We start from the raw sequence: 22,977 nt of genomic DNA, 5'->3' as shown, positions 1-22,977 counted from the left end.
CCTTCAAAAACAAAGTTTTAGTTACCTCCCTAGGAAAGAAATAACAACCAAGTGAGGTGCCAACAAAGGGAAAGGAAATAAGGAATGCATAATGGTAAAAATTATAAAAATAAGGGTGCCTGGATGGCTCAGTCGGTTAAGTTTCCGATTCTTAATTTCGGTTCAGGTCATAATCTCAGGATCATGAGGTCGAGCCCTGTGTCGGGCTCTACACTCAGCATGGAGTCTGCTTAAGATTCTCTCTCTCCCCCTCTCTCTCTCTCTCAAAATAAATAAATAAATAAAATCTTTATAAAAAGGAAATTATAAATATAAAATCTGTCCATATGGTCAGTTGCAAAAATGAATATGGTCATATCTAAGCATATTTCCTTTCTCATTTTGTTATTCATAGATTATATATAACCAGTGGTTTCTTTACACAGTCAACTTGAGTTAATATAGAGTGATGATTTATTTTTAACTGCATCATATAATATTTAACTCACAATATGTCTAAGAATGGTTGTGACTGAGCTACCAAATATATGATCCCACTCAGAGATGGATAAAATTAAATATAGAACTTAGTGTCTCCATTTTTAGGAAAAGTGCAAGTACATTTTTGGTATACAAAGAATAGTCACATCAGGTTTGGAAGAATAATTTGTTTTTACTTTACTCCGAAATTAAAAATGGTTAAAGGATATGTGTGGATATTGAGTGGATGACAGGTTGATTTGTACCATATCTATCTTCAATTTGACCTCACTATGGACTCCTTCCATGATCTTTGACCTCTGTAGCGTAAGAGATTCCAGGAATTATATTTCCTGCAACCCTCTTCCCTGTGTGATTCCAGATCACAGGTAATAATGAAAAATATTCTCATAAAATTTGGAAAGCACAAGGGAAGGAAAAGCCATTATTCTCTGTAGGCATTTGCAGTGATAAACAAGGGTAGACAAAAATCACAAATTCTTCATAAGAATTTACAGGAAGGAAACCAGTGATCTCATGGCCTCCAGCTGCCTTCAGGATCTATTGTAGCATAAGAGCTATGTCCACTTTCCCCCAGGTAATGCCCAGACAAGTGGTTATGGTGGGAGTACCGGTTTCTGACAATTCCTGCCCAGGACAAGACTCCTCTAATGGGTCATCTTTGTTCTTAAATCCCTACTGGGCTAACTTAAACTTTCTCAGAACTTTACTAAATCTGAGTCTTTCCTTTTCATTCTTCCTCTCCTATCACATGCAGGAGCTGAATCTCAGCCTGTAGTCTCTCCAGCCTGCTCTTCCTCCCTCTTCTCTTTATCTTTCCCAGGTGTTACTACAAATAAATCCTTGTATTTTCTGTAGGACCCAAAATTATGCACATCACAAACACACACACACATACACGTGCATACACCCACACACACACACCCACACACACACCCATAAAGCAGTGATGAGAGGAATAAAATAATATTTAAATTGTTAAGGTAGCATAGACTAGGAACAAGACTATGTGTCATTGTCAGACTATAATCCAGAATGTTTTCATTGAATTTTTAATTTTATTTAATTTTAATTCATTTTTATTTCCTCCATCTCACCAGCCAAATTTTAATAGTCACAAGTGACTACTGTCTACCGTATTAGAGCAGAAAGTTCTGATGGACTGTTCTGATACAGAAGTGAAGTGACCAAGAATGATAAATCAGTGTAGGGAAAACATTGTCAAGAACATAATCAAAATCCTAAAAATTATACAAATTCTTACATGGTAGATAAGTAATTATATTAACTAAATCAGAGAAAATCATTTGAATTCAAATTGACCAGTTTTGAAAAAAAATTTAAATGAAAAGAAAATTGCCCTATATTCTTCAACATTAATAGTGTTAATATTTAATTATCAATATTTGATAATATTGCTCAATTGACATATGCAACACGTCACTGTCTTTTCCTCTACTCTCTCAATTGTGTACTCTTGTCTCTCACACAGACACTCCCTTCTACTTTTTCTCCCTAAATATCTGCTACTTTTCTCTTAAAGCCTCTTGCAGTCCCATCAGCAATGTAATTTTGAGCAAGCTGGCAAAGCTCTCTAAGCCTCAGTTCTTACATCAATCAAGTGTAGTTAATATCAACCCTTCTGATATTTTTTTTTTTTTTAAAGATTTTATTTATTTATTTGACAGAGAGAGACACAGCGAGAGAGGGAACACAAGCAGGGGGAATGGGAGAGGGAGAAGCAGGCTTCCCACCGAGCAGGGAGCCCGATGCGGGGCTCGATCCCAGGACCCTGGGATCATGACCTGAGCCGAAGGCAGACGCTCAACGACTGAGCCACCCAGGCGCCCCCCCTTCTGATATTTTGATGATTATAATTAAAGTTCTTTTTACTGGATGCCTTCTTTATGAGGAGCTATAGTCTAGACCCAAAGACAATATTTCAATGCATATCATAGGGAAGGTTAAATTTTTGAAGCATCTATAATTGTTGTTTGGACTTGCCCTAAAGGAAAACTTAACCTTTCTAGACTTATTTATTAGGAGCTAGGAATGTCGAGAGAGAGAGAAAAAAAAAAATGTCAGTTTTTAAACCATGCACTTTGAGGCAAGGGTAGCACATTCAAGTGGAAATGCCTTATAAATTCCTCAAGAGATGATATTAGGATTCATATGTAAGGTCAGTGTCAGAAAGCTGGACTGGAGTGCTGCAGTATTGAATATCATAACTTGTGTCTGTGCATGATGGGAAACTTTTTGTTAACACATAAGGAAATTATAGTTTAATAGACTATATTAAATCTTTGTTTTTACTCTTTAACATCTCTTGCCCTTGTTCATTAGTAATATAAGGTATAAAGAAAGCCTTTATTTATCATGGCTCTAAATATGCTACTATGAAAACAGATTCAGAAAACATAATGGCTGATATTAGACATTACCAAGTAGCCCACTGTGCTTGAAGAATTTATTTAAAATAGTGGACCCTGTTCACACTAATGAAATCCACTAAGATATTTGCTTGGATATTCATTCCATGGCTATTGCAGAGAATTTGTCCTAAGAATTTTTATCATTTGTATTGCTTTCTCCTGGTCAAAAATAACACAAATGCATATGATAATTTTACAATCACACCAAAAAGATGTTATATTAATATTCAGATAACTCTTGGGGATTCTTTGAGCTTAATCATTGTGGAATAGTACAAGCATTAAAGATTTTATGGTGTAAATTTTAATTGTAAAGTGAAGCTTGTGTTAAGAAAAATTTCCAATTTCTGAGAGATAATTTGAGATTGATTTTATTAAAAGCCCCTACATAATTTTCCTATAGACTGGTGTTTCTCATGTATATCCATGTTAATAAGTAAAATATTATTCCATAAATATAATTTTTCTTGAACCAAAAGAAAACACTCTTTTAGATCATTTCCTATTTCTGATTTCCTATACCAGTATGCCTCTTGGATTCCACAAGGAAAAAATCCCTATTTCATATTGCACTCTCAATGTGCTAAAGAACATTTTTTTCCCATGTGATTTGTTAGTGCATATTAACAGGGAATAATAACAAAGGTTTGCATATTCTGATTAGAATAAGGAATATTAGCAGGCTAGAATTAAATATGAATATTAATGCTACAATTGACTACAAAAATAGGCTTTAATTTACAGGAATAAATGTGCTTCTAAATAAGTTTTTACAGACATTTTGAAATGCTAAACTAAAACATGAATTAACGGTTTTCAGGAGAAAGTTCTCTTTTTACAGTGAAATTTACTACACTTGATCTTAGCCAAAAGGCTGAGAAGCAATTACAGTGAAATTTACTGAAAAATGTTATCATTGTATCTTGTTGTGTTTGACTGAGCATATCTACTTCAGAGCCATGAGAAACTTGTATATACAATATGTATTTTAGGTAAATATATTTTTCCATTACAAATACATAGAGTAATCAGTATTAAACATAGATATTAAGTTTACCTAATGGGAATATTTATCTTTTTCTTCTTATGTTATAGACTCCTTATCAAACTGTACAAACTATTACCAGTAGATGTGGATGGTTATATACATTATGCATAAGATAATATGCAATAATACTCTTCTCACTGAGGGATATACATTAATTATTAGCTTCTGGTAACCAGAATCCTTTTAATGGAGTTTAAGCTTTGCTGAAAATAGGATATACACTACTGAATTATAGGTAAAATACTGAGAACTTTTCCTCTATGGTCAGGAACAAGACAGGGATGTCCACTCTCACCATTGTTATTTAACATATACTGGAAGCGCTGGCCTCAGCAATCAGACAACAAAAAGAAATAAAAGGCATCCAAGCCAGCAAGATGACATGATAATCTATGTGGAAAACCTGAAAGACCACCCAAACCTGCTAGAACTGATACACAAATTCAGTAATGTCGCAGGTAACAAAATCAACATACAGAAATCTGTTGCATTCCTATACACCAATAATGAAGCAGCAGAAAGAAAAATCAAGGAATCAATCCCATTTACAATTGCACCAAAAACAATAATATACCCAGGAATAAACCTAACCAAAGAGGTGAAAAACCTATACTCTGAAAACTATAAAACACAGATGAGAGAAATTGAAGATGACACAAACAAATGGGAAAACATACCATACCCATGGATTGGAAGACCAAATACTGTTAAAATGTCTATACTACTACCCAAAGCAATCCCTATCAAAAGACCAAGAGCATTTTTCACAGAGCTAGAACAAATGATCCTAAAATTTGTATGGAACCACAAAAAAACTTCAAATAGCCAAAACAACCTTCAAGAAGAAAAGCAAAGCTAGAGGCATCACAATTCTGGACTTCAACTTATATTACAAAGCTGTAGTAATCAAAGCAGTATGGTACTGGCACAAATAATAGACACAAAGATCAATAGAACAGAATAGAAAACCCAGAAATGAACCCATAACTATATGGTCAACTAATCTTTGACAAAGCAGGAAAGTATCCAGTGGGGAAAAAGACAGTCTCTTCAACAAATGGTGTTGAGAAAACTGGACGGCAACATGCAAAAGAATGAAAATAGACTACTTTCTTACACCATACACAAAAATAAATTCAAAATGGATTTAAGACCCAAATGTGAGACTTGCAACCATAAAAATCCTAGAGGAGAACATAGGCAGTAACCTCTTTGACATTGGCCATAGCAACTTCTTTACTAGATATGACTCCACAGGCAAGGGAAACAAAAGCAGAAATAAACTTCATTATAATAAAAAGCTTCTGCACAGCAAAGGAAACAATCAACAAAACTAAAAGGCAATCTTTGGAATGGGAGCAGATATTTGCAAAAGACTTATCTGATAAAGAGATAGTACCCAAAATATATAAAGAACTTACCAAGCTCAACACCCAAATAAATAATCCAGTTAAAAAATGGGCAGAGGACATGAATAGACACTTTTCCTAAGAAGACATACAGATGGCCAATAGACACATGAAAAGATGCTCAACATCACTCATCATCAGGGAAATACAGATCAAAACCACAATGAGATATCACCTCAACACTTTTCAGAATGGCTAAAATCAACAACACAAGAAACGACAGGTGTTGATGAAGATGTGGAGAAAGGGGAACCCTCTTGCACTGTTGGTGGGATTGCAAACTTGTGCCGCCACTGTGGAAACCAGTATGGAGGTTCCTCAAAAGTTAAAAATAGAACTACCCTACAATCCAGCAATTGCACTACTGGGTATTTACCCAAAGGTTGTAAGAATACTGATTCGAAAGGATACATGCACCCTGATGTTTATAACAGCATTGTCTACAATAGCCAAATTATGTAAACAGCCCAAGTGTCCATTGACTGCTTATGAATGAATAAAGAAGTGGTCTATATATACAATAGAATATTACTCAGCTATCAAAAAGAATGAAATCTTGCCATTTATAGCAACATGGATGGAGTAAGATAGTATTATGCTAAGCAAAATAAGTCAGAGAAACACAAATATATGATTTCACTCATATGTGGAATTTAAGACAAAAAAAAAAAGGAGCAAATGGGGAACAAAAGAGAGGGAGGCAAACCAAGAAATAGACCCTTCACTACAGAGAACAAACTGATGGTTACCAGTGGGGAGGGGGTAGAGGGATGGATTAAATAAGTGATGGGGATTAAGAAGTGCATTTGCTGTGATGAGCATCAGGTTTTGTACGTAAGTGATGAGTCACTGTATTGTACACCTGAAACTAATATTACACTGTATGTTAACTAACTGGAATTTAAATAAAACTTAAAATAAAAATAAAAAAGTATATTAATAGATGTTTCCAATGAAAAATATTCCTTTATTTACCTCCCCACCATACACTTATTAAATCTATAGTATCTGCCCAGAACTTCGATACAAGTTATAAGGTAGTAAACAGAATAGGTAAGTTTTCCATAAATGTTCCTTTTCCATAAATGTTCCTGCTGTTGGAAAGATACGTCTAAAACAGGAAACTGTTTTAGCAAACTATGATCCAGCATCTGTTCTTGCAAATCAAGATTTATTGTAACATAAGCACTCTAAGTCATTTACATTTTTTAAGGCTGTTTTACTTGAAACAGCAGAGTTGAATAGTTGAGACAGAAACAATGTTGTGTGCAAGCCTATAACATATACTGTCTCTTTTATTAAAAAAAAAGTTTGTCAATTATTGCCTTAGAATATAAAGTATATATGCAAAACAATTCTCTGTCTAGATTTTATTAAAATAATATTTTTTTCCAACACAAGTTAAAGAAGAACAAAGTCAAAGACCTGACACTATGCAAATTCAAGACTTACATAAAACGACAATATTGAAGACAGTGTGGTATTGGCAAAAGAATAGACAAGTAGATCAATGGATCATAATAGACCAGAAATACAGCTTTTCTTTGACAAAGGAGAAAATGCAATACAATGGAGAAAAGATAGTCTTTTCAACAAAAGGTACTGGAACAACGGGGCATCCACAAGCACAAACATGAATCTAGACACAAACCTTACAGCCTTCAGAAAAATTAACTCAAAGTGGATCATAGACCTAAATATTAAATGCAAAACTATCAAACTCCTAGAAGATACTATGGGAGAAAATCTAGGTGACCCTGGATATAGTGATGACTTTTTAGATACAACACCAAAGGTACAATCCATGAAAGAAGAAACTAATAAGCTGGATTTCATTAAAGTAAAAAAAAACTTGTGCTCTGTGAAAGGTGATTGTTAAGAGAATGTGAAGACAAGACACATACTAGGATAAAATATTTGTGAAAAAGACATACTAGATAAAGGCCTGTTAACCAAAATATATAACTAACTCTTAAAACTAAAAAAATAAGAAAATGAACAATTTAAAAATGAGCAAAAGACTCAAATAGACATCTCACTAAAGAGATATACAGATGACAAATAAGCATATTAAAATGACATATGTCATTAGGGAATTGCATATTAAAACAATAATGAGATACCTCTGCACACCTGTTAGGATGGTGAAAATCCAAAACAGTGGACAACATGAAATGCTGGCAAGGATGAAGAGCAACAAAACTCTCATTCATTGTGATGAAAATGCAAAATGGTACAGCTACTTTGGAAGACAGTTTGGCAGTTTCTTACTAAGCTAAACATAATCTTACCATATGATCCAGCAGTTGTGATCCTTGGTATTTACCCATAGGAATTGAAAACTTATACCGATATAAAAATGTGCACATGAATGTTTATTGCAGCTTTATTCATAATTGCCAAAACTCAGAAGCAAACAAGATGTCCTTCAATAGATTAATGGATAAACTTTGGTATATACAAACAATGGAATATTATTCAGTGCTAAAAATAAATTTGCTACCAACACATGAAAAGACAGGGAGGAATCTTAAATGCATATTACTAAATGAAAGAAGTCACTCTGAAAAGGCTACATACTGTATGATTCCAACAATATGACAGTTTGGAAGAAGCAAAACAATGGAGACAGTAAAAAGATCAGTGGTTGCCAAGGGGTCTAGGGGAGGGAGGGATGAATAGACAGAGCACAGAGGATTGTATGATACTATAATAGTGGATTCATGTCATTACACATTTGTCAAAACCATGGAATGTACAATGCCCAGAGTGAACCCTAATGTAAATTAGGGATTTTGAATAATTAAAAAATTTTAATTGGAAGAAGATAGTAGAATTTGTATGAAACCCCATAGAACAATGACTTCACTATACAAAAGAAGAAATTTCTTTAAATTTGATTGAATTATTGAGTCCCTGGGTGGCCCAGTCGGTTAAGCATCTGCCTTTGGCTCAGGTCATGATCCCAGGGGAGCCCCTCATTGAGCTCCCGGCTCCGTGGGAAGTTTGCTTCTCCCTCTGCCTCTGCTTGTGGCTCCCCTTGCTTGTGCTCTCTCTGTCTCTCTCTCTATCAAATTAATAAATAAAATCTTTAATTATTTTTGATTGAATTATTAATAGTATTATCATTAGTATTAGTATTAATAGTATACTACCAATATCTTTGTAAAAATTAAAAATAAATTATATTTTTCTGTGCATTCATTTGACAAACTGTCAGGTATCATCTTAATCAAGATCACCTATCACAAAGTATACTAGATTAGCAGAAAAAACCTAGTAGAGCCAGAAACAAAAACAAAACAAAACAAAGCAACAACAACAACAAAAACATGGTGTCAAAGGACACATTTTCAATAGTTACTATTTTTTTTTAAGATTTTATTTACTTATTTGACAGAGAGAGAGAACAAGCAGGGCAAAAGGCAGAGGGAGAGGGAGAAGCAGGCTCCCCGGAGAGCCCGAAGTGGGGCTCAATCCCAGGACCCTGGGATCATGACCTGAGCCAAAGGCAGACACTTAAGCACCTGAGCCACCTAGGCGCCCCTCAATAGTTATTATTAACATGCTTATCCCCATTTTGTAAATGTGATGTATTTTCTTTTTCTGTGTATTTATCTGTTAGACTGATTTTCACTTGGTTTGTTATAGTCCTTACTTACTGGAAGTTCATATTTGGCATCTATTTTGATTTGATCATGCCTAATATCTTACCAGTCACAAAATTTTTAGTATCGTCCCATTTCATGGTATTCAGTAATTATTAGATTATCATTAAAAGCTAACTCAACACTGGAAATAATATCTTCTCCACTTCAAAAGTAAATATAAGCAGATGAAAGGCAAATACCCCTATGATAAATCTTCATGATTATGAATTACAAAATGATTTCTCTGGACTAGCCAATTATAATCTCATTAAGTCCAGATAATTATCTCATATAATCCTCATAACAATTTCATGATATCATTACAATATCATTATTCTAATTTAGTGATCAAGAAACAAAATGGACTAAATTACTTGGAAAAACCTGTTTGCTGGTAGTTGGTAGGCAGAACTGAAGATATTAATCCAAGTCTATGTAGCTCAAAAATCTGTCTTCTTCACTATACTGTTCATAGTCTTTATATCAGTTAGAAATTATTTTAACTATTCAATCATTGGACTGTTTTTTTTTTTATCCTGCTATAAATTTTTTTGTAATATATATAACAAATTTCTAAGAACATACTATTATCTTGTCCTTATTTGGTTATTATCTGAGTACTAGAATATCCATTGGAGCTCTCAAATAATTGCATGTTTTTCAAATGGACACAATGAACTGTGATGTAAATATTCTAGAATGAGTAAAGTGAATTGCACATTTCCTCAAATGTGTTTGAATTTTTATATTGATATCTTGGGATACAAGTAGTAAGAGGTAATTTTATAAGATTCTATCTAAAAAGCTAACAATTCAGCAAAAATGTATTCATATAGAATGTGTTCATTGAAAAAGTCTTCTTAGTTTAAAAATGATAGGTTTCTTTTCTTGGAGCTTTTTGAAGCACCATGTAAAGTCCTTAAATCTTTGTATCAACTTTTGCCTGAAGCAACAGGGTGAGAGTGATAATGATGTGACCTCAAGATGGTTACCACGACCACCACACTCTACTGTTTACCCTCCTCACACAACTATAGAATCAATTGAATTTTCCACCTTTTAGAATGACTGCTATGTTTTCTTTTTTAAAGATGGTTCATTTATACAATGGAAAGCCATTTTATTATTTTCTAAAGAAACTCCTTAGAGACCCTTGAATAATATTTCTATATGGAAAATGACTACTAGCACGGTCTATATGTCACCAATTTCAGCTTCACATTCCTAGTTCTGATGACATTAACAGTTACCTTTTCACTTCAGCAGCTTGGGGATTGGGTTTACTATGTTCATTCAACAGAAAATCCTGAAACCAATGTGTAATTTTTCACTGAAAAAGTGAATCCAAACAAATAAAAATGAATAAAAATGACTAGCAGAAAGATTCCTACCCTAGAAAATTACTTTGGCACAAGCCCAAATAGAATCTATATTCATAATTTCTAAAGAAAATGGGAGTTTAAAAATACACTACTATATTGAAAGTAATCTATATTCTTCATATTTTCATTATGTGGCACCCTGAAAACTATATCCTTGCCCTTGGCATTTGGGCAAAAGTTTTATAATTGATATCATTAGCTTCTGAAACATTAACAATCTATTTATCTATCTGTAATTTTATTGCTATCAGTTGTTCTAAAATATGATAGCAAGTGATCTCATTTGATTGACATAGGAAAGCTATCAAAAAGAATACTTCTACTAAAAAAAAATGAGTAGGTGATTATTTTCAAAATATTTTGGAAATGTAAACCACCAAGACACTTTTTTAAAAAGCATTTAAAAGATAAACCATTGCTTAATTTATAAAGCACTAACAATTTGGTATTATATGTATTTGGAGTCATACAAAACAAGTTATACTAGAATATAGACATAAGTAGGCACCCAAAATAGCTACCAATTTCACTAAATGAGCTAAGCGTGTCCCTTTAGTGCTTGCTGTCTCAAGTGCTGATGTAAACACATTAGATTATCACATCAGCCGTATTGGATATGTGTTATTATCTCCCATTTTTCTACTTGAGAAATTATTACACAGAAGAAGTTAGCATCTTTAGATTATGCAATTGATAAATGGCAGAGCAGAGATTTGAACTCAGGTAGTCTAACTCCATAATAAAGCATAATCACCACTGTATAATCATTGCCTCAGATACATAGTAAAACCATAGAAAGAGATATGTTGTTTATTTCCCAAACAGAAGTCTAAAATATACATCTCAAAGCTAGCAGGACAAAAAAAGCTCACTATCTCATTTATCAAATATTTATTGAGTATTTACTATGTGGTAGGAAATAGAAGTGCCAAGGATATAGCCGTGAACAAGACAATGATTCAGTCCTCATAGATCTTAGGTTTGTGAGATGTATTCTTTACCTTTATGTTGACCCAAACCACTGTCCTGATAGAACTACTCCGATTCTAATTTTATTTACCATCAGGACAGGATAGAAAGTGTGACACAATGGTATTTTTAATAATCACTATCTACAAAGACAGGGTCACAGTTGTGACAAAATTTGCAAACTAATCAATAGGCATGCCTTGAATATAAAAAGATAGATAACTCAAGGTTACATATAGATTCAAATATCGTGTGGCATCCTTTGTATAAAAGGAAATAATTTCTCTTTTTCTTCAATTACACTTGACTCTGTCAGAATCCTTTGCTGCAGGAAAAAAATATCAAGGAGGAACTGAATATCAGAGAGAATATAACACTGATTAAGCTGGAGGATTTTTTCCCCCTCACTTCTGAGTTCTTCGGAAGTTAAAAAAAATTCTTTTATGATATTTTTGTTTAATTTTTAAGTTCTTAAGCCTGAGTCTTTATAAATACAAGGAATACAATGGGTACATTAGATTTATTTAAAAAAAACCGCATAGGATATAGATACAATGAACCTAAGGAATTGATTAGATTATACCTTATCAAAACAGGTCAGTTGTAATTATGATTGGTCAAAATAATTACCCTCACTCATTTAATGTTTAACAAATCAGTTTGAGAAATTTGTACTGGTCTGTATTATAAATAAGTTTATTAGTTATGTTTCGTTTTGATTGATTTACCTTACAGATGTTAAATTTTAGGCAATTATTTCTATTTTGTGCTTTTTGCTCACAGTTGGGAAGGCCTAGAAGCACACTAGGACTGATAGATCACATTTCTCATGTCCCTTGCCCTTGGGCACAGCCATGTGACTAAAATCTGGCCAAAGGAATATGGGGAAGTTGCTGAATACCATTTCCAGTCCTAGTCATTCAATCATCTCACACCAACCCAAAATAAAACCTAAGGGCCTCAATTTAGAAGACTTGTTAAATCGATTATGGCAAATTTATGCATCTCATGTGCAATATATTTTATACAATCATACTATTAATCATATTATACAAGTAAAGGAATGTAGAAAGAGAGGCACCAAACCCAACATAAAATGATTGAGATTATGATTGTTCTGTATGTTCTTTTGTCGTATCCATGTTTTTTTTGTGATGAGTTTGTCTTCCTTTTACAATAAAAAAAGCTTTAAAGTTAGAGGGAGAAGGATAAGACAGAATATAAGTTTTTCTATTGAAGTGTGTTTGATGGGATTTTAATTTAAGGTTTTGGCAATGATTTCATGCAAAATAATAAGAACTACATTATCATTGCTATCAATTTTCTTAATTTTTGCTTTCAGTGTATATGATGTTTTTTAATTTTAATTTTAATTTATTTTTTTATTATTATGTTATGTTAATCACCATACATTACATCATTAGTTTTTTTTTTTTAAGATTTTATTTATTTATTTGACAGAGAGAGACACAGCGAGAGAGGGAACACAAGCAGGGGGAATGGGAGAGGGAGAGGCAGGCTTCCCACGGAACAGGGAGCCAGATGTGGGACTCGATCCCAGGACCCCAGGATCATGACCTGAGCCGAAGGCAGACACTTAATGACTGAGCCACCCAGGCGCCCCTCATCATTAGTTTTTGATGTAGTGTTCCATGACTGTTTGTGCATAACACCCAGTGCTCCATGCAGAACGTGCCCTCTTTAATACCCATCACCAGGCTAACCCATCCCCCCACCCCCTCCCCTCTAGAACCCTCAGTTTGTTTCTCAGAGTCCATCGTCTCTCATGGTTCATCTCCCCCTCCAATATTCCCCCCTTCTTTCTTCCCTTCCTGCTATCTTCTTCTTCTTTTTTTAACATATAATGTATTATTTGTTCCAGAGGTACTGGTCTGTGATTCATCAGTCTTACACGATTCACAGTGCTCACCATAGCACATACCCTCCCCGATGTCTATCACCCAGCCACCCCATCCCTCCCACCCCCCACCACTCCAGCAACCCTCAGTTTGTTTCCTGAGATTAAGAATTCCTCATATCAGTGAGGTCATATGATCCATGTCTTTCTCTGGATTGACTTATTTCACTCAGCATAACACCCTCCAGTTCCATCCATGTCGTTGCAAATGGCAAGATCTCATTCCTTTTGATGGCTGCATAATATTCCATTGTATATATATACCACATCTTCTTTATCCATTCCTCTGTTGATGAACATCTTGGCTCTTTCCATAGTTTAGCTATTGTGGACATTGCTGCTATAAACATCGGGGTGCACGTACCCCTTCGGATCCCTACATTTGTATCTTTGGGGTAAATACCCAGTAGTGCAATTGCTGCATCGTAGGGTAGCTCTATTTTCAACTTTTTGAGGAACCTCCATACTGTTTTCCAGAGTGGCTGCACCAGCTTGCATTCCCACCAACAGTGTAGGAGGGTTCCCCTTTCTCCGCATCCCCACCAACATCTGTCGTTTCCTGACTTGTTAATTTTAGCCATTCTGACTGGTGTGAGGTGGTACCTCATTGAGGTTTTGATTTGGATTTCCCTGATGCCGAGCAATGTTGAGCACTTTTTCATGTGTCTGTTGGCCATTTGGATGTCTTCTTTGCAGAAATGTCTGTTCATGTCTTCTGCCCATTTCTTGATTGGATCATTTGTTCTTTGGGTGTTGAGTTTGATAAGTTCTTTATAGATTTTGGATACTAGCCCTTTATCTGATATGTCATTTGCAAATATCTTCTCCCATTCTGTCGGTTGTCTTTTGGTTTAAGAAAATGTGTGTTGTAGACAATGCAATCTCATTGGCCTGCAAGAGATAAGCTAATAAAAAGTAGTGAAGCAAGCACAATATGAAAGTTAAATGGGTCTTAAAATTGGAGAACACACTCCAAATGCAAAATTTATCCCTGCAACCCCCAAACCATCTTTATGAGGATAAGGCAGAAATTCTGAAAGCTATGCAAATTTTCAAAATTTTAATTATTAATACCTTTTTAAACATTGAGTAGTCCAAACAAAACCCTGGTTAAAAGTGTACAGGTTAGGGGCGCCTGGGTGGCTCAGATGGTTAAGCGTCTGCCTTCAGCTCAGGTCATGATCCCAGGGTCCTGGGATTGAGTCCCGCATCAGGCTCCCTGCTCCTTGGGAGCCTGCTTCTCCCTCTGTTTCTCTCTCTCTCTCTCTCTGTCTATCATGAATAAATAAATAAAATCTTTAAAAAAAAAAAAGTGTACAGGTTATTTTCTCCCATTTCTACCTGAATTATTTCTTAGGTACTCTGAGCCAGCTAACTAAACCATGTAAAACAATGAGTCAAGTTGACTCAATTAAGAACAAAATAAAAATAAATTTCCATGGAAATTTAGACCTGCATTCACACAAATGCCAAAATAATGTCTGATGAATAACATTACAGTGAACACAAATGAAATCATAATTTGCCATTTACTTAATTTGTGCTATTAAATGCTTGATAAGAATGTCAGAAGTGTTTTTTAAAATGCTCATTAAAATGATTTATTATAATGATGAGGTAGAATTGCTATTAAGGGATTAATGTGAATTAGACATGTAATGGAAAAGGATTGCAAGGGGAAATTGTAAGGAATGAAGAGAAAATATTATCCCAAATATGGATCATAAATATGCTTTTTCTAAGAATGTCATAGGGTAATTGTACCAATTTTAAGAGAATAAAGTATTAGATAAAAATGAAACATATACCATAGGCACTCATAAATGAGTACCTAAACTTAAGGAATAAATATCAATAAGTAGTTTAATATATTCAGGATTTCAAATTTAGGTTATAGTAATGTAACTAGAGAATTACTATATAAGCCATTCATATGTATTTTTGAAACTATCATTGACTGTTATGGATTTTTTTATGCTTTGATAATTTAAGAACATTTATCTTTGCAACATATAAAAATATATTGAAGCCATATTAAACACTGTCATTTATACAAATAATTTTTTATTTGTGATATCCAATTTCCATTGCCCTTGAATTTTACAAGGAAAAATTTTCATCTAAAATATTCTGTTCTCTAGAATTGAACAGTTTTACTTTCAGGAGGAATCCATGCAAGCAAAATCAAAGAGAGAAATGAAAAATTATCAGCTGAATTTGCCTCACGTGCTTTGAAAGGCAGCTTATATAAGCCAACCCCAAGTTCTTCTATCATCTGTTGGAATAACAAACATGTTTTCACACATTGAGTGTTTTAATCCTATTTGTGAGGTTGTTAGCTTATGTTTCCAAATCTCTGATTTAAACTGGCCCACAGAATCTCTGGTTAACTAAAGTCTAGCAAAAGGATATGAGTCTCTGTCACCAGGCTGTTAAAAGGTCAACAAGAGTGACAGCTCCACCATCTCAATTGCAGATTTTCAGCTAAAAGCCAACTGATGTCAAGATTAAGTCAAAGCTGAGACCTCATCATAATAAACAGATTGTCAAAACAGCAAAGCACTCCACAGCTTAGAAGAGGAGGAGGCTTAGGAGGCTGGCTTTGTGTCAGTTTGAGGACATGACAGAGGGTGGGGGGCCCCTCAAAAATGCAACCTACTGCTTTGTCATTCTAACATTACTCTTTTGATCTTCAAAGTTTATTGGTCTTCCATACATAATTCTAGAGTCAGAGACAGAGAGAGACAGAGAGAGAAAGGAAGGAAAGAGAAACTATGTTTTTGTTTTTGTTTTTTTTTTTTTTAGAAACTATGTTTGTATGCCCGTGGCTTTCAATTACTTTATTCATTTTGATATCTGTGTTAATATAGTAGAAACAACTAAATTAAAGAGGAGAAGCAAGTGGTAGAAACTTGACAATAGATAATAGCAGAATCAACAGATAGAAAATGACAATAATGATGGTAATGGCATACTAAGGATAAAATTGGTTTATATGCCGTTACTCTTAATTAAAACGATACCTTGGAAGTTATATCTCTAGGACAAAAATAAAACTTTAGAAAGAAAATGAAAAAAATGTTAAAATTAATGGAAGACATTACTGGGAAGGAGCTTTGGGATCAATTTGCAGTTATATAGGTATCTTAAAATTATATAATTGCATATGGAAGTGTGTAAATTTAAGGATACTGTACAGTAAGACATCTTGTGTAATCACATCTACACACAAGGAAATACAAACAATATATACTGAGTTCATATTATGAACCAGGCTCCCTTCCGGAAATTTGAAATAAATTAGAAAGCAAAAGACAGAAATTGCCACCAAATAAACACTTTTATGATGTTTACATTCCCATAGTAAGTTGAGAAATGATAAGGTTTTGTAAAAATGAAGATGGTGCAATGGGAGTTTGGAGCCCGTGTGTGTGTGTGTGTGTGTGTGCATGGCCATGCACCAATTCCAGCATGCATATATGCATGTGTGTGGTTGTTTGTGTTGGAACGATTGCAATTTTAAATAGAATAGAGTGTTTAAGGCAGGATCGACTGAGAAAATATTTTTGCAATGATCTGCGTAACTATTGTGAGAATCTTGACTAATAATTTAAAATCATAACATGATTAACATAAAAAAAAAAGAGGGGAGCCTGGGTGGCTTAGTCAGTTAGCCATCTGCCTTCGGCTCAGGTTATGATCCTCGAGTCCCAGGATTGAGCCCCAGATTCGGGCCTGGATTCGGGCTCCCTGCTCAGCGGGGAGTCTGCTTCTCCCTCTCCCTCTACTTCTCCCCAACTCGTGGGCGCCCTCTATCTCTCTCTCTTTCACTCACTTTCTCTGTTAAATAAATAAATAAAATCTTAAAAAAAAGAAGTATGGGTGGAAGAGAGTGGGATAAATGGACAGATACATATTAAGTCAAAGATATTAAAATACTAATGTAAAATATTATAGTAAAATATTAATGGTAAGTGAGGAGTATTCACTGGAAATTTCTTTCTCCCTTGCAGAATGCTTGAACATTTTAAATAAAATGTTGAAAAAATATAGAATTTTCTCTATACACATATATACTATTTTACACATTTCTTCTTTTCTTTCTTTTTTTTTTTTCTCTTCCTCAAGCTTTAGGCCTATGCCTCTAAAAATTACATATGAAAAGTGATTTAACCTTTATTCTGTGTTCTACTATTTTGACAACCATTAAGTTCCAGGAGTCATGTTTACTTTTCTCACATGACTTTGTATTCAGAACTTTACATCTAAACATTTACATTTTATGTAAATTTTCTTGCTCAGTGTCAGAACATGGAGAAGCCAGAAGGGAAGCCTCATATGAAATCCTCCTGGAAGTTACATTAGAATTAAGTTTGTAGATCAAAGAGACAAGAACTGCACTCTAGGAATGCACAATATATCTTTTTGAAAGAGGTACAGTAATATCTTCCTACTACCAAATTATCAGCTGACTCCAAGAAATAAAATGATTTCAATAAGTCAAAGACAAAATGTCACCATGTATTTTATCACAAATAGATTTTTTAAAATTCTAAACTTATAATTATTTTTTACAGTGTATTGAATGATATCCGTAACGTTACAGTGCACATATCATAACTTAGCAATTATTACATGAGCTTTTTAAAGAAAAAAGCAACAAAACCAAGCAACCTTTCTGAAAAAAATGTTATTCTTACACCAGAGTGTTTAAAAGATAAAGAAACTCAAATTAAAGAAAGGAATCCCTAATTTCCAGAAGTTGGCTCCTGTGAGTGCAAGATACTTGGTATACTTGGCCCTTGAACAACGTGGGTTTGAACTGCATGCATCCACTTATACACAGACTTTTACAGTACAGGATTGTAAATGTATTTTCCTTATAATTTTCTTAACTATATTTTTTACTTTATTGTAAGAATATAGTAGATAACACATATGACATGCAAAATATGTGGTAATCAACTGTGTGTGTTATCGGTAAGGCTTCCAGCTATTAGTAGTTTAGTTTTGGGGGAGTTGAAAGTTATTCACAGTTTTTCAACTGCAGGGGAAGTCAGCACGCCCAACCCTGCATTGTTCAAGGGTCAACAGTGTATCTGTCCTTAGTACATAACAGGTGCTAACTTTTGTAGAGCTTCTTAACTAAGTAATTACAGCTCAGCTTATGGGGTGAGCTTCAAATCAACACATATTCATGTGTTCTTCTGACATTACCATATGTATGTTACACTATTTTAGTGTACAGAGGCAGTGTCTCCTTCCCTCTTTTTCTTTTTGTTATTTTTTTCCCTGTCCATCCTTTCTTTCTGTCGGCACAAAGGATTTCACTGATTTTAAATGGAAGTTTCTTAAGAGGATATGGGGGCATGCATGCTCATATCTTTCATGTCTTAACCTAAATGGCAAATTTCTTTATCCTCTTTGAATCTCAATTTACTTCTTTGTAAAAAGTGGATAATCACTTAGACCCTATGAAAGATTGGCAAGAAGCATATAATATAAAGATACCTTCCAGGAATTTTGAAGACTTGATGGTTTACTGAATTCTATTATATCATCACCTTGCTAAGCACCAATGTGACATTTTGATGCAAGTTTATTGGGTGATTTAGATCATAGCTATTTTTCTTTTTCAAATTTACCTAGCACATTTTTCATAATAAAATATACTCAGACATTTCAAATGCTGTATGTTCTCCAAGTTTTTTTTCAACTTTTTTTTCCCATGTTAGTATTTATGTATTGGTTGAACACATGTTCGAACTTCAACAAAACATTTTGTGTGTTTTCTAACCAAAAAATTGACTTTTGTAATGAATGCTTCTTTGGGAAATATTAATACCCTAAATGTAACAACATACATACATGTTTATGAGCCACCAACGTCAGCAGCAGCATAGAAAAACTAATAAATAGCATTGTCATTATTTAAAAGGGATGAATAATTTTCTGATCCCTTCTAATCTTTAAGGCACTATTACATATTGTTAATTATGAAAACAATGCTAAACTTTGAAGAATAGGCTGAAGTTTTGAACTTGCCTAAATTCATGCAAAGCAGTGTTGGTAGATACACATTTGCCGGGTTGGTGAAAACAGACTCCTCCCTCGGAGTTGTTCTTAGGGGAAGAGAGCCACCTTGCCCAAGGCTATGCTATGTCTTGTTCTCAGAGGAGCCCATATCCAGTGACTAATTCTGCTGGGGTTTAGAGTCCTGGCCTCCTTGCCTCAAGGTCCATCCTAGCTCCTAAGCTGAACTTTGTCCCAGCTGAGTCCTCTGTTGCCACAGTATCCGAGTCCTGCTTCCCACCCTGTCCAGTCCTATTTCCTTCCTCTCAACAGGTGACCTTTCCGAGAACATGTCTCCATCGATTGCCTTCCCATTGATTTCAGGTCTTCTGATCCTATTTTCTAGGGAACCCAAGATGAGGGCTTCTGAGAGAAAACAAAAATATGACATTTCTAAGGATTTTAAAAATTACCATTATGCTTTATATAGCAATTGTAACTACAGCAAATTTCTCTTTTATCTATAATATCCAAGTGCTTTGGTTGTAATTTTAACTCAGCTGGTGCCATGAGTGTGGCCTTCTGTGTTACTCTAATTTCTTTAATTTCCTTATGTACATAATGTATTATTCATAGAACAAACTCATGATATAATGAACTAAATAATGTAAGAAAGCACACTTAATGGCTTTTCTAATTTGATTAAACATTCTGAGTTAGGGCATGTTTTAGTAGATAAATATAGGATACATGCTCGTCTTATAATGACAGCTAGTATTCACAGATGGATTTCTACAAACTGTTTGCATTTGAAGATCAATCCCAATTTCAAAACCAGGACAAGATGCAGAGAGGAATTAAAAAAAAAAAAAGAGCTCCATATATACACTTATCAAATCAACTGAACAATCTCTTGTAACCTGTAGGTAACTTGAGAAAAAACAATGCTGTTTACTTTTGACATTTATGAATTTTATTTTTATTACTTGTAAGAATAACTTAGTAAGAAAATCTCATTGTTATGCTGTCAACACTCAATTGTGAACTGTAATGTAAAAGACCACACAGTTTTTTACAGTGCTAGGAAATGCAACACAAAACTAATAAGTGAGGGGAACATCAAAAACATGTAATGGACACTACAATCTGATTGTTTGCAAAACCCAATTCTTCTCAGAAGAAGAAACAAAAATTACAGGTGAGCTATTACAGTATTAACTCCTTAACAAAAACCTTACTAAATAATAGCTTCTGGAAAACTTTTGATTTTACATTTTTCCTTTCACACTATGTGATTCTGTACTCTATTTCACAGAACAATGCTCCGCTGAACACTGTCACTCTCGCAAATGGTATGGTAGCTGTCAGTGATTTTCAGAGAAAGCTGAATAATATGTACATATCTTATTTTAATGTGTTCAGAACACATGGACCTTTTTGGTGTTAGGCGCGGGTAAAGCATGTGACCATAAGGTGAAGCATGGCTCATGCTGTGGGGCCAAACAGCCTGAAACCCTACGCTTCATTAGAGAGTCTCCTCATAGCAGCTGGTCAATGGGTCATGAAAATGAATCAGAGATATTAGGGCTTTTTTCCCTTTTTTTCCCACTTTCTGCATTCACAAGCAATTATGAACAGTTGGATTCTACCTTTCAGTGGGTAGTATTTCAATTCTCTGCTTTTAACTTTATAGGTTTCTATTCTAAAATCATATGCCCTAACTCATGCATTTGTTGCAGATAACAAACCCATTTGAAGATCTTTAAGATGAGTATCTTCCAGTAAAAATGGATGTTAGGAAATATGCCTTTCTTTTAAGTGGAAAAAAGTCCTCAGTTGTTTTGAAGTCAAGCCACTCTTATTAAAGACAAAATGAGTATATGCATTATGTGTCTTTCTCCAGACAACAAAGCAAGACTATAAATCAGAATACTTAATCCTATGTTTTTGAAAGCTATCCCACAATTCTCTCTGGAGACCCTACAGGAGCAAAGAGAGCAGAGATTCAAATTAATTAATTTGATATCTCTAAGAGTCATTTACATCATACTATGTGATGCTGGGGATTCTGGGGTTGGATGTACGCGTCCCCGAATAAGCATCCCTTCAATATCTTATTTTCCTAATATGCAAAAAATGAGTGCCTATCATGGAGGTGGGGAGGAGAAGTCTATTGCATTGAAAATGTAAATTACTCATTAAAATTAGCTCCTACAATTAGTTGGAGTCCATTCCAAGATAAGCTTGAGTCATTGCAAATAGTCACTTTCTTTTTGTTTGTAGTGGTTCAGTATCACAGACCAGAGCCAACAACGTTAACTAAATGAGTTAACAGTATATTTAGTTGCAGAATAAAGTTCAATTCCTATTTATTCTTTGAGGGTAACTTTTAGACTCTCTGAATACAGTTGAAGCACTTTGTATTCTCAAATCACTATGATGGTTTTAAGAAATGAAATAAAGCTATCTTTAATCAGAAAAAGAACTATGGAATCAACTCCATAACTGACTAGGGGAGCTTTTCCTGCGGGGAAAGCAACTTATGTAGGGAATATCTGGAATTGCTAAAAAAGAATAATTACCCTGCGGTCTATCTTATTTCTAAAGTGAATTAATCTTGGAATCAATCTTGGAATCTTGGAAATGTGCCTGTCTCAACATCTAGTGATATATTAAAAAAAATAAAATAAATTGAAAAACAATACATTTTTAAAATGGATTGAAAAATAAAATAGAAATCAAGCAGGGTTGTCACCTATTATTCTATAGTTCTGTAATCTACATTCTATAGTTCGTGTAATCAACCATGTGATGTTCTCTTTAACCAACAGACTAACTTCGTACATCATTTATTGAAGCAATTATTTTATACAGTGAAGCAGGACTATTTATTTCACTTGAATAGTTATGATTTGACTTTCATTTCCATCAGTGTTAACCTTTTTGCCTAGATGAATTTTTCAGGTTAATTATATAGGGCCAGATTTTCCTCATTTAAAATGCCATTGAAATTTCTTAAATCATGAAGTTAGTGCAAACCAACTGAAGCCTATTAACAATCCTTCTCAAATGTCTTTCCTTGAGATTGTTTCAATTCTTTCCTATTTGTACAAGCATCATAAACAATCTCATATAATATTCTTCCATCCTTTACTATAAAACTGCTCTTTTCATGGTCAACAGTGCCTTGCAATAATGCCGAATCATATTCACTATTTTATTCTGTTTATTATGCTACAATCATTTGGATTTATCATTTTGCAACCTTCCCCCCCCCCACACTTTTTAAATACATGTCTCTCCTATTAGAATCTAAACTGTATCCCAACAAGGAACATAGCTTGTTCTCAACTCTGTCCTCAGTCCTGGGAAATAGCTGATTAATAAGATGTGTCCAATAAATATTTATTTTTCGGCTGGATAAATAAAGTGCTTTATTATTTCTTTTTTTAAATACACTCCAAAAAATCACCAAACAAGGGCTAGCAATCCTACATTTTAATCCCTGTTCCAATAATGACTGACTTTTCTCCCATATATGTGTGTAAATCTCTTTACTTCTCTGTGCCCCAGTTTCCCTGAGGGATTTGGCTAAATCATATCTAAGCTCCTTTCCAATGATTCTATCTCAATGATTGAAGGAATCTATAAACTATAATATTATATTTATTTTAAAT

The 22,977-nt window shown here is 34.2% G+C and overlaps 1 pseudogene; it reads right to left on the bottom strand.

Moving 5' to 3' along the window:
- Nucleotides 1-3,674: 3,674 nt before the first annotated feature.
- On the bottom strand, nt 3,675-3,798 carry LOC123325473 (annotated as a pseudogene).
- Between the last annotated feature and the right edge of the window lie 19,179 nt (nt 3,799-22,977).

The sequence above is a fragment of the Neomonachus schauinslandi genome, chromosome 7 (genome assembly GCF_002201575.2).
Source record: "Neomonachus schauinslandi chromosome 7, ASM220157v2, whole genome shotgun sequence".
Lineage (NCBI taxonomy): Eukaryota > Metazoa > Chordata > Mammalia > Carnivora > Phocidae > Neomonachus > Neomonachus schauinslandi.
The sequence above is the reverse complement of the archived record's forward strand: the minus strand, read 5'-3'. Positions and strand labels throughout refer to the sequence as shown.